This window comes from Hemitrygon akajei, unplaced genomic scaffold (genome assembly GCF_048418815.1).
Source record: "Hemitrygon akajei unplaced genomic scaffold, sHemAka1.3 Scf000035, whole genome shotgun sequence".
Classification (NCBI taxonomy): Eukaryota; Metazoa; Chordata; class Chondrichthyes; order Myliobatiformes; family Dasyatidae; genus Hemitrygon; species Hemitrygon akajei.
The window spans coordinates 11,046,448-11,059,507 of NW_027331921.1; the positions used below are offsets into that span (position 1 = coordinate 11,046,448).

Genomic DNA, 13,060 nt, shown 5'->3' on the forward strand with positions numbered 1-13,060 from the left:
ATGTTGAAAGGCATGGATAGAGTGGATGTGGCAAAGTTGTTTCCCATGGTGGGGCAAGTCTATACGAGAGGGCATGACTTGAGGATTGCAGGGCGCCCATTCAGAACAGAGATGCGAAGAATTTTTTTTTTTAGCCACAGGGTGGTGAATCTATGGAATTTGTTGCCACGGGCGGCAGTGGAGCAAAGTCATAGGGTATATTTCAGGCAGAGATTGATAGGTATCTGAGTAGCCAGGGCATCAAAGGTTATAGTGAGAAGGCGGGGGAGTGGGACTAAAAGGGTGACTGGATCAGCTCATGATAAAATGGCGGAGCAGGTTCGATGGGCCGAATGACCGACTTCAGCTATTTTGTCTTATGGTCTTACGGTCTTAAGTGCATCCAGCTGCAGCTTCTAACACTGCGTTAAGGAGTTGGAAATGTAACTTGATTAACTCAGGGTCATTCGGTAAGCCGAGGGTGTGATAAGGAGGTCATATTTGGAGAAGGTTAACCTGCACTGTAATTCGAAAACAATCGAAAACACTTCACCCCGAATGCATAACACCCTCCCTCTGCAAAATCCCTCCACAAATCTGTCAAACTCTCCCTCTCCTACACTACTTCCCGTCACCGTCACACACTGTCTCTAGTACATCACTACAGCCTCTGTCACCCATCGCTCGCTTACAAACAACCCAGTCTCCGTGACCCAAACCCCCTCCTGCACACTTCGCCATCTCCAACATCCCGTACGTACCCATACGTCCCATCCCCGTCTCGGTGATACACTCCATGTGCTAAACGCTCCCCATCTACGTGTCCCACCACTCTCCTCCCACTCTGTGACACAGGCAATTGTGCAGAGTATGAGGGAGAGATGATGGCTGGTGTTTCACCTCCCCCCGTACCATGGATATCGATCAACAGGATCTGAAACTCTCCACAACTCGGCATGCACAGGCCGGTCACGTGTTCCACACCACTTGCATCAGTGTTTGCATTCTTACCACCCTTTCCCTGGCCTCCTTTCTCCTCCCCTTCCTTCCTCGAACGGCAGCACACAGTCCGCTCACAGACACACACCATCTCCGAGAGACACACACAATTCAAGACTACTGGAAAGCCGAAAAGCTGGGTATTGGTGAGTGGGGAGAATGGAGGAGGGATTTCGTACTTTTTCTGATTCTCGTAGAGTGTGTTGCGATGGTGCGGGAGGTACTTTCATGTCTGACCCCCAGAGTGAGATGGGATGATATTTAGAGAGCTTCGCGGGTTATCTGACCCTGGTAGAGTGTGCTGGGACGGTGTGGACGGAGCTTCACTCCTTGTAAGACCCCCGAGTGTGTGTTGGGACAATGTGGAGGGAGCTGCACTCTGTGTCTGACCCCGGCAGTGTTTTCATGGGACGTTCCGGAGGGAGAGTTACTCAGTGTATATTTCCAGGAGTGTGCATGGGATTTTATGGAGGGATTCTTGCTCTGTCTGTGACTCCTGGTCATTGGTCAGTGGATTTCGGTGTTTAACCAGACTCCGATCAGAGATAGGGAGCAAGAAAATTGTAAATCACATGTTCTGCTCAAACGGCTGCAATCTAAACACCCTTTCTGTGGCCCCACTCTCCTCCCCTTCCTTCCCCTTTTCTCAGCAAACCATTTCTTCTCTATGATTTTAAGTGAGAGAGTGAGCAGCATATATGTACAAATGTAATGGGTATGTATGGGAAGGTGGTTTTGCAAAGTGAGGTCAGGGATTTAGCTATTAAATTAAAGGACAGGACCACTACACATCACAGTGTGTCCAGAAATAGGAAGAACATGCAGTTTAGCACGTGGTGTAAATGGAAGGGCTCCAAAATTTGAAAACATTGTATTTTTTCCAAGGAAGGTGGGATCTGTATAGATGAGATGGAAACCTATTTACATATAAACTGGAGGGAACTGATATCCCAGCGGGAACGTTTGTCAGGACTGCTCATGAGAGGTTTTGGGACAGTTGTTGAACTCGAGTTGCAGGGGATGCGATTCAGAGCTCCTGAGCAAATAGCGGAGTCGATATGGAGACAGATGTTGTTAAGACCTCATAAAAAGGAAGATAGCAAGAGTTTATGCACAATGCGACTGGTGCCCTGAGCTCCGTATATTTCACTGCAGGAAATTTTAAAGAACGGGCAGGCATTTGAGATCAGGGAATGATTCAATACTGTGAATTATGATATGCAGCCATTTCTGAAAACTGGGTGTAGGAGGAGCAAGCAGGAGACCACAATATTTCGGGTTTCCCTATTTTTAGTCATGAGAAAGCGGAAGGAATTGAAGGAGGAGGGGTGACATTACTAGGCTGAGAAAAATGTTACCACAGTGGACAGTCAGGACTGGCAAGAAAATTCCTCTAAGTGAGGCTTTAGGGGTGGAAATGACGAATAAGAAATGTATGAAAATGTTACAACATATAACATAGAATGATACAGCACAGTACAGGCTCTTCGGCCCACAATGTTGTGCCGACTCCTAAACCCTACCCCACATATAAACCCCCACCGTAAATTCTTCCACACACCTGTCTAGTAGTCTGTTAAATTTCACAAGTGTATCTCCCTCCACCACTGACTCCGGCAGTGCATTCCACGCACCAACCACTCTCTGAGTGAAAAACCTTCCTCTAATATCCCCCTTGAACTTCCCTCCCGTTACCTAAAGCCACGTCCTCTTGTACTGAGCAGTGGTGCCCTGGGGAAGAGGCGCTGGCTGTCCACTCTGTCTAGTCCTCTTAATATCTTGTGCACCTCTACCATGTCTCCTCTCATCCTTCTCTCCAGAGAGTAAAGCCCTAGCTCCCTTAATCTCTGATCATAATCCATACTCTCTAAACCAGACAGCATCCTGGTAAATCTCCTCTGTACCCTTTCTAATGCTCCCATATCCTTCCTATAGTGAGGCGACCAGACTGGACACAGTACACCAAGTGTGAGATAACCAGGTTTTTATAGAGCTGCATCATTACATCGCGGTACTAAACCTCGGACCCTCGACTTATGAAAGCTAGCATTCCATAAGCTTTCTTAACTACCCTATCAATCTGTGAGGCAACTGTCAGGGATCTGTGGACATGTACCCCCAGATTCCTCTGCTCTTCCGCACTACCAAGTATCCTGCCATTTACTTTCTCCTCTGTCTTGGAGTTTGTCCTTCCAAAGTGTATCACCTCACACTTCTCCGAGTTGAACGCATCTGCCACTTTCCACTCGGAAATCAATATACAAGGGTATACGTCCTATCGAAACGACAGACAGGTGGGCAGAGTTGGAGTGGTGTTTCTGCTAGTGACAAATGAAATTCTGTCCCATGCGAGGGCTGACATAGAATCAGGAGATGTAGAGTCTATATGGAGAGCACTAAGAAATTGTAAGGGAAAAAAGACCCTAATGTGAGTTATTTACAGGCCCCAAATAGTAGCCTGGATATAGGTTGCAAGTTGAATCAAGAGCTAAAATTAGCATGTGGCAAAGTTAATGCTACGGTTGTAATGGGGGATTTCAATACGTAAGTAGACTGGGAAAATCATGTTGGTACTGGACATCAAGGAAGGAAATTTGTAGAGTGCCTCCAAGATGGATTCTTAGAGCAGCTTGTACTGGGGCCTACCAGGCAGAAGCAATTCTGGAGCTAATGTTGTGTAATGAACCGGATTTGATAAGGGAACTCTAGGTAAAAGAGCCATTAGGAGGTAGTGACCATAATATGATAAGTGTTAATCTGCAATTTGAGAGGGAGAAGGGAGAATCGGAAGGGTCAGTATTACAGTTGAACAAAGGGGACTATGTAGCCATGAGGGAGGAACTAGCCAAAGTTGACTGGAAGGATACCCTAGCAGGGTGACAGTGGAACAACAATGGCAGGTATTTCTGGGAATAATACAGAAGGTGCAGGATCAGGTCATTCCAAACAGGAAGACAAATTCTAAGGGGAGTAGGGGGTGACCGTGGCTAACAAGGGAAGTCAAGGACAGTATAAAAATAAAAAAGAAGTATGACATAGCGAATATGAGCGTGAAACCAGAGGACTGGAAAAATGTTAAAGAGCAACAGAAGATTACAGATAGAAGAGAAGAGGTACGAAGGTAAGCTAGCCCAGAATGTAAAGGAGGATAGTAAAAACTTCTTTAGGTATGTGAAGAGGAAAGATAAAACATAGTTAAGACCAAAGTTGGACTCTTGAAGGCAGAAACCAGTGAATTTATTATGGGGAGCAAGGAAATGACAGACGAGTTGAACAGGTACTTTGGATCTGTCTTCACTAGGGAAGACACAGACAATCTCCCAGATGCAATAGTGGCCAGAGGACCTAGGGTAACGGAGGAACTGAAGGAAATTCACATTAGGCAGAAAATGGTGGTGTGTAGACTGATGGGACTGAAGGCTGAAAAATTACCAGGGCCTGATGTTCCGCATCCCAGGGTACTTAAGGAGGTGGCTCTAGAAATCATGGACTCATTGATAATCATTTTCCAATGTTCTATAGATTCAGAGTCAGTTCCTGAGGATTGGAGGGTAGCTAATGTTATCCCATTTTCAAAGATGGCAGGGAGAGCGAAAACAAGGAATTATAGACCAGTTAGCCTGGCAGCAGTGGTAGGGAAGATGCTGGAGTCACTTATAAAAGATGAAATAGCGGCACATCTGGATAGCTGTAAGAGCATAAGTCTGAATCAGCATGGATTTACGAAGGGGAAATCATGCTTGACTGATATTCTGGAATTTTTTGAGGATGTAACTCAGAAACTAGACAAGGGAGAGCCAGTAGATGTCGTGTACCTTGACTATTGGAAAGTTTTTGATAAGGTCCTACATATGAGATTAGTGGGCAAAATTAGAACACATGGTATTGGGGGTAGGGTACTAACATGGATAGAAAATTGTTTGGCAGAAAGGAAACAAAGAGTAAGGACTAACTGGTCCTTTTCAGAATGACCAACAGTGACTAGTGAGGTACAGCAAGGCACGTTGTTGGGACCGCAGCTATTTACAATATATATTAATAAGTTAGATGAAGGGATTAAAAGCAACATTATGATATTTGCAGAAGACACAAAGCTAGATGGCAGTGTGAAATATGAGGAGGATGTTAGCAGATTGTATGGTGATTTTGACAGGTTGGGTGAGCTGCATGGCAGGTGCAATTTATTACGGATAAATATGAGGTTATCCACTTTGGTGCCAAGAACAGGAAGGCAGATTACTATCTGTATGGTGTCAAGTTGGGAAAAGGGGAAATATAACGAGATTTAGCTGTTCTTGTTCGTCAGTCACTGAAAGTACGCATGCAAGTACAGCAGGCTGTGAAGAAAACTAATAGCATGTTGGCCTTCATAACAAGAGGAGTTGAGTATAGGAGCAAAGACGTCCTTCTGCAGTTGCACAGTGCCCTGGTGAGACCACACCTGGAGTATTGTTTTCAGTTTTGGTCTCCAAATTTGAGGAAGGACATTTTTGCTATTGAGGGAGTGCAGCGTAGGTTCACGAGGTTGATTCCCGGGTTTGCGGGACTGTCAGATCTTGAACGATTGAAGCGACTGGACTTGTATACGCTGGAATTTAGAAGGATGAGTGGGGATCTGATTGAAATATATAAGTTTATAAAGGAATTGGACACGCTCGAGGCAGGAAACATATTAGCGATGTTGGGAGACTCCAGAACCAGAGGTCACAGTTTACGAATAAGGAGCGGGCCATTTAGAACGGAGTTCAGGAAAAAAAAGTTTTTCATCCAGCGAGTTGTGGATCTATGGAATGCTCTGCCTCAAAAGGCAGTGGAGGCCAATTCTCTGGATGCTTTCAAGAAAGAGTTAGATGGCGCTCTTAATGATAGCGGACTCAATGGATATGGGGAGAAGGCAGGAACGTCGTACCGATTGTGGATGATCAACCATGATCATATTGAACAGCGGTGCTGCCTCGAGAGTTCGAACGGCCTTCTCCTGCACCTATTGTCTATTGTCTATTTTCATCCCAGTATTGCATCCTATCAATGTCTCTGCAATCTACGACAATCCTCCACACAATCTACAACACCACCAAACTCTGAGTCGTCTGCAAACTTGCAAACAAATTCTTCTATCCCACATCCATGTCGTTAATAAAAATCACGAAAAGTAGGAGTCCCAGAACTGATCCTGCGGGGGCTCAACGAGTCACAAATCTCCAATCAGAATGTACTACCTCCACTACGATACTCTGCTTTCTGCAAGGAAACCAATTCTGAATCCACCTTGCCAAACTTCCCTGGATCCCAGGCCTTCTGATATTCTGAATAAGCCTACTGTTTGGAATCTTATCAAATTTGCTCCTGGTGCAGCCTGGGAAATATTCCGTCAGGCCCTGGGACCTATTTGTCATAATGTATTTTAACAACTCCAACACCTCCTCTCCCTTAATATCAACTCGCTACAGAACATCAACATCACTCATATTGTCCTCACCGTCACCAAGTTCCGTCGCATTGGCGAATACCGAACAGAAATATTCATTGAGTACCTCGCTCACTTCCACAGCCTCCAGGTACATCTTCCCACTTTTATCTCTAATCGGTCCTACCTTCACTCCTGGCATCCTTTTGTTCTTTACATAATTGAAGAATGCCTTGGGAATTATTTTACCCTACTCGCCAAGGACTTCTCATAACTCCTTCTTGCTCTCCTCAGCCCATTTTTAAGCTCCTTTCTTGTTACCCTCAATAGACTCATCTGATCCTTGCTTCCTAAACCTCACATATGCTGCCTTCTTCCATCTGATTAGATTCTCCACCTCACTTGTCACCCATCGTTCCTTTACCCTGCCATTCTCTATCTTCCTGAGCGGGACAAATTTGTCACTAACATGCTGCAAGAGATCCCTAAACATCGACCACATGCCCATAGTACATTTCCCAGTAACAGCATCATCCCAATTCACACCCTCAAGTTCTAGCCTTATAGCCTCATAATTTGTCCTTCCCCAATTAAAAAAAAGTCCTGTCCTCTCTGATTCTATCCTTTTCCATGATAATGTTACAGGCCAGGGAGCGATGTTCACTGTCCTACAGATGCTCACTCACTGAGAGATCTGTGACCTGACCCGGTTCTTTAACCAATACTAGATTCAGCACAGAATTTCCCCTAATCCGCCTGTCAATATACTGTGACAGGAATACGTTCTGGACGCACTTGACAAACTCTGCCCCGTCTGAACCATTGGAATTAATCAGGTGCCAATCAATATTTGGGAAGTTAAAGTCGCCCATGATAACAACCCTGTTATTTTTGTACCTTTCCAAAATTTGCCTCGCAATCTGCTCCTCGGTTTCTCTGCAGCTACCAGGGGGCCTATAGAATACCCCCGATAGAGTAACTGCTCCCTTCCTGATCCTGACCTCCACCCATACTAACTCAAAAGAGGATCCTGCTTCATTACCCACCCTTTCTGTAGCTGTAATAGTATCCCTAACTGGTAATACAACCCACTCCCCTACCGCCCCTCCCCCGCCTCTCTATCCGGTTTAAAGCACTGAAATGCAGGAATATTGAGAATCCATTCCTGCCCTGGTGGCAGCCAAGTCTCTGTAATGGCCACTACATCATAATTCCATGTATGTATCCAAGCTCCCAGTTCATCACCTTTGTTCCTGATGCTTCTTGCATTGAAGTACACGCACTTGAGCCGTTCTAACGTACAATCTTTACACCCTTTATTCTATTTCTCTTCCCTCAAAGCCTCTTTATATGCTAGATCTGGTTTTAATCCATGTACTATACTTGCAGCTCTCGCATGACATTTATCCTTCTCCACCTAACTATCTGCTCTAACACTCTGGTTCCCCTCCCCCTGAAAATCTAGTTTAAACACCCCCCCCCCAGATCAGCATTGGCAAGCCTTCCCGCAAAGATGTTAGTCCCACACCAGTTCAGGTGCACCCGTCCGGTCGGAACAAGTCGAAACATCCCTGGAACAAGACCCAGTTGTCCAGAAACGCGAAGCATTCATTCCTGCACCAACACCTTAGCCACGTATATATCTGTATTATCTTCCTATTTCTGGCCTCACTAGCACGTGACACGGGTAGCAATCCTGAGTTTGCAACCCTGAAGGTCCTGTCCTTCAATTTTGCACCTAACTCCCTAAACACTCTTTGCAGAGAGTTTCTTTTCTTTCTTACCACGTCATCTGTCTGTACATGGACCACGTCATCCGGCTGCTCACACTCCCTCTTGAAAATACTGAGAAATCGATCCGAGATATCGTGGACCCTGGCACCAGGGAGGCAACAGACCATCCGGGATACTCGATCTCTTCCGCAGAGTCTCCTATCAGTCCCCCTAACTATCGAATCCACTATCACTACAGCTCTCCTCTTTTCCCTCTTCTGAGCTGAGGGTCCAGTCTCAATGCCAGAGACGGAAACACATCAGCTTGGCCCTGGTTGGTCATCCCCACCAGCAGTATCCAAAACGGTATACTTATTATTGATGGGAACGGCCACAGGGGTGCTCTGCTCATATTGTCTAATCACCTTCGCTCTCCTCACAGTCACCCATCTACCTGTCTCCTGACTCTTAGGGGTGACTATCTCCCTGTAACTCCTGTTTATTTCTGCCTCTGTCTCTTGAATGTTCCAAGTTCATTCAGCTCCAGCTCCAGTTCCCTAACTCGGTTTGTCAGTAGCTGCAGCTGGATGCACCTTTTACAGGTGTAGTCATCAGGGACAACAGTGCTCGCCCTGACTTCCCACATACTGCAAACGGAGTACTAAACTGCGCTAACTAATCCTAAGTTAATTGGAGCTATAAAAGAGCTTACCCGGCCTTACCTCAGTTGGAGTGAAGCTCGTCCTCAGCCTCTGCTCGCCGAAGCTTCGCGAGCCAAAGCCTTCCTACTCTGTCTTCCTCCTTTCCGTTGCCCACTCCATTGACCTGTTCGCTTTTCAAAATCTCCGCTGCCTCACGGGTCGACTTTCACGCGTTTGCGCAGTCGTGCCCCGTTCAAACTGCGGAGGAAATCATTTGGAGATATGATGTGGCGGCTATTGCAGAGACTTGGATATCTCAGGGACAGGAATGGATGCTTCAAATGCCGAGGTTTAGATGTTTCAAAAAGGATAGAGTGGGAGGCAAAAGAGGTGCGGGCGTGGCACCGTTGATCAGAGGTAGCTGACACAGCTGCAGAAAAGGAGGATGCCATGTAGGAATTATCTACGGAGACTCTTAAGTTCAAGAGTGGAAACAGAAGGGGTCAACAACTTTACAGGGCGTTTTTTTATAGGGCGCCCAATGCTGGCAGGAATATCGAGGAGCAGATAGAGAAACAGATGCTGGAAAGGTCTAATAATAACAGAGTAGTCGCGATGGGAGATATTAATTTCCCAAATATCGATTGGCATCTCGCTAGAGCAAGGGGTTTAGATGGTTTGTACTCTGTTAGATGTGTTCCGGAAGGTTTCCTGACACAATATGTAGATACGCCTACAAGAGGAGAGCCTATACTTGATTTGGTATTGGGAAATGAACCAGGTCAGGTGTCAGATCTCTCAGTGGGAGAGCATTTTGGAGATAGTGATCATCATTCTATTTCCTTTACAATGGCATTGGAGAGAGATAGGAAGAGACAATTAGAAAAGCGTTTAATTGAAATAAGGGCAATTCGGAGGCCATCAGGCAGGAAAATGGACGCTCAGTATGGGGATTTTATCAGGGAAAAGTACCGAAGAAATGTGGCAAATGATCAGGGGATATTTGTGAGGAGAGTGGAAAGGTATGGTGGGGTACAAGAACTGTGGTGTACAAAGGCTGTAATAAATCTAGTCAGGAAGAAAAACAAAACTCTCAAAAGTTTCAGAGAGCTAGGTAATGTTAGAGATGTAGAAGGTTATGTCTAACAGGAAGGAGCTAAAGAAGGTAACTAGGTGAGCCAGAAGACGTCGGAGGGGAAGGTTAAAGGAAAACCCCAAGACTTTCTAGAAGTATGTGAAGATTAACAGCATAAGACGTGGAAGTACAGGGCCTATCAAGTGTGACACTGGTAAAGTATGTGTGGAACCGGAAGATATAGTAGAGATACTTACTGAATACTTCGCTTCACTTTTCACAATGGAAAAGGATCTTGGTGTTAGTAGTGATGACTTGCAGCAGACTGAGAACCTTGAGCACGTAGAGGGAGAATGATGTGGTGGCCATCACAGAGACTTGATAGCTCAGAGACAGGAATGGATACTTCAAGTGCCGACTTTTAGATGTTTCAGAAAAGGCAGGGATGGGGGCAAAAGAGCTATGGGCGTGGCAATGTTGATCATAGATAGTGACACAGCTGCAGGAGAGGTGGACGCCATGGAAGAATTTTCTACCGAGACTCTTAGGGTGAAGATTGTGAACAGGAAAGGGTCAATAACTTTACTGGGTGTTTTTTTTTTATTGGCCGCCCAATAGTAGCAGGAATATCGAGGAGCAGATCGGGAAACAAATCTTGGAAAGTTAAGTTAATAACAGAGTAGTCGCGATGGGAGATATTAATTTCCCAAATATCGATTGGCATCTCCCGAGAGCAAGAGGTTTAATGGGTTGGAGTCTGTTAGGTGCGTTCAGGAAGGTTTCTTGACACAATATGTAGACAAGTCTGCAGGACGAGAAGCTGTTCTTGATTTGTTATTGGAAAATTAACCTGGTCAGGTGTTAGATCTCAGTGAGATCTCACTATGGAAAAGGATCTTGGGGTGATCGTTGTGCTGACTTGCAGCAGACAGAAAAGCTTGAGCACGTAGATATTAAAAAAGAGGATGTGCTTGAGATTCTTGAAAGGATCATTTGGATAGGTCGCTGGGACCGGATGAGATGTACCCAAGTCTACTCTGGGAGGCAGGTGAGGAGGTTGCTGAGCCTGTGGTGATAATATTTGGATCATCAATGGGGACGGGCGAGTTTCCGGAGGATTGGTGGGTTGCAAATGTTGTTCCTTTATCACGGAAAGGGGGTAGATATAACCCAGGAATTTTTTTGACCAGTGAGCCTTACCACAGTGGTTGGTAAGTTGATGGAGAAGATGCGAAGAGGCAGGATTTATGCACATTTGTAGAGGTATAATATGTTTAGCAATAGACAACATAACTTAGCCAAAGGCAGGACGGGCCTTACGATCCTGATTGATTTTTCTTTGAGGATGTGACTAAACACATTGATGAAGGAACAGCAGTATATTTGGTGTTAAAGGATTTCGGCAAGGCAGTTGATAAGGTACCCCATTGAGAAAGAAAGGAGGCAGGAGATCCAAGGGGACATTTCTTTGTCGATCCAGAAATGGCTTGCCCACAGAAGGCAAACAGTAGAAGGGTCATATTCTGCTTGGAGGTCGGTGACCAGTAGAGTGCCTCGGGGAGGTGTTCTTTGACCCTTACTCCTCTTGATTTTTTTATAAATGACCTGGATGAGGAAGTGGAGGGATGGGATAGCAAGTTTGCTGACGACACAAAGGTTAGAGGTGTTGTGGATGGTGCGGAGGGCTGTCAGAGATTGCAGCGGGATATCCACTGGGTATGAGGAAAATTCAAGTAGGCTAGACAAGGGAGATGCAGTGGATGTTGTTATTTGGATTTTCAGAAGGCCTTTGAGAAGGTGCCGCACATGAGGCTGCTAAACAAGATAAGAGCATATGCAGTTACGGGAAAGTTACATGCGTGGATAGAACTTTGTCTGATTGGCAGGAAACAGAGAGCGGCAATAAAGAGATCTAATTCTGGTTGGCTGCTGGTTACCAGTGGTGTTCCACAGGGGTCCATGTTGTGGCCGCTTCTTTTAACGTTGTATTTCAACGATTTGGATTATGAAATAGATGACTTTGCGGCAAAGCTTGCTGATGATACCAAGATGGTTGGAGGGGTAGGTAGTGCTGAGGAAACATAGATTATTTAGAGGGACGGATAGATTGGGAGAATGGGCAAAGAAGTGGCAAATGAGATACAATGTTGGAAATTGCATGGTCATGCACTTTGGTAGTAGATATAAACGGGCAGAATATTACTTAAATGGGTAGAGAATTCAACGTTCTGAGACACAACGGGAATTGGGAGTCCTTGTGCAGGATACCCTTAAGGTTAACCTCCAGGTTGAGTCGGCAGTGAAGAAGGCCTATGCAATGTTGGCATTCATTTCTATAGGAATAGAGAATAGGAGCAGGGATGTGATGTTGAGGCTCTATAAGGTACTGGTAAGAACTCACTTGGAGTACTGTGTGCAGTTTTGGGCTGCTTATTAAAGAAAGGATGAGCTGACTTTGGAGAGGGTTCAGAGAATATTCACTAGAATAATTCCGGGATGAGAGGGTGAACATATGAGGAACGTTTGACCGCGCTTGGACTGTACCCCTTGGATTTAGAAGAATGAGAGGAAATCATAGAAAGATTTGAATGTTGAAAGTCATGGACATAGTGGTTCTGGCAAAGTTGTTTGCCCATGGTGGGGGACTCTAGTGCGAGAGGACATGACTTAAGGTTTGAAGGGCGCCCATTTAGAACAGCGATTATTTTTTTTTAGCCACAGGGTGGTGAATTGGTGGAATTTGTTGCCACGGGCTGCAGTGGAGGTAAAGTCATTGGATGTATTTAAGGCAGAACCCTCTCTACTTTCAGCACCATCTTTCTAAATAAGAGGCCCAAAACTGTTCACAATACTCCACGTGAGGCCTCACCAGTGCTTTATAAATCTCGGCATCAGACCTTTCCTTTTATATTCGAGTCGAAATACTGACATGCATTTGCTCTCCTCACCACAGACTCAACCTGAGAAGGTTACATCATCGGCACAACATTGTGGGCTGAGGGGCCGGGAATGTGCTGCAGATTTCTATGTTCAACCTGCAAATTATCCTTTAGGGAATCCCACACAGGGGCTTTAAAGTCCCCGCGAATCTCTGTTTTTTGTGTGTTTTCTCTCCATTTATAAAATAGTCAACCCTTTTAATATCTCCTAAAGCATGACCATACATGTTCCAACACAGCACTGCATCTGCCATTTCTTTGCCCTGTAGAAGTACTTCTGTTTTTTGTCGACTTCCTCAAAACTATC

At 45.3% G+C, this 13,060-nt stretch overlaps 1 protein-coding gene across 1 annotated transcript in view; it reads left to right on the forward strand.

The window, feature by feature from the left end:
* Positions 1–1,040: 1,040 nt before the first annotated feature.
* LOC140720031 (early activation antigen CD69-like) overlaps positions 1,041–13,060 on the forward strand; it is a 37,757-nt gene continuing 25,737 nt past the window's right edge. The window contains exon 1 of the mRNA XM_073034929.1: positions 1,041–1,124. The gene's annotated coding sequence lies outside the window, so the exon portion shown is untranslated. The remainder of the gene's footprint in view (positions 1,125–13,060) is intronic.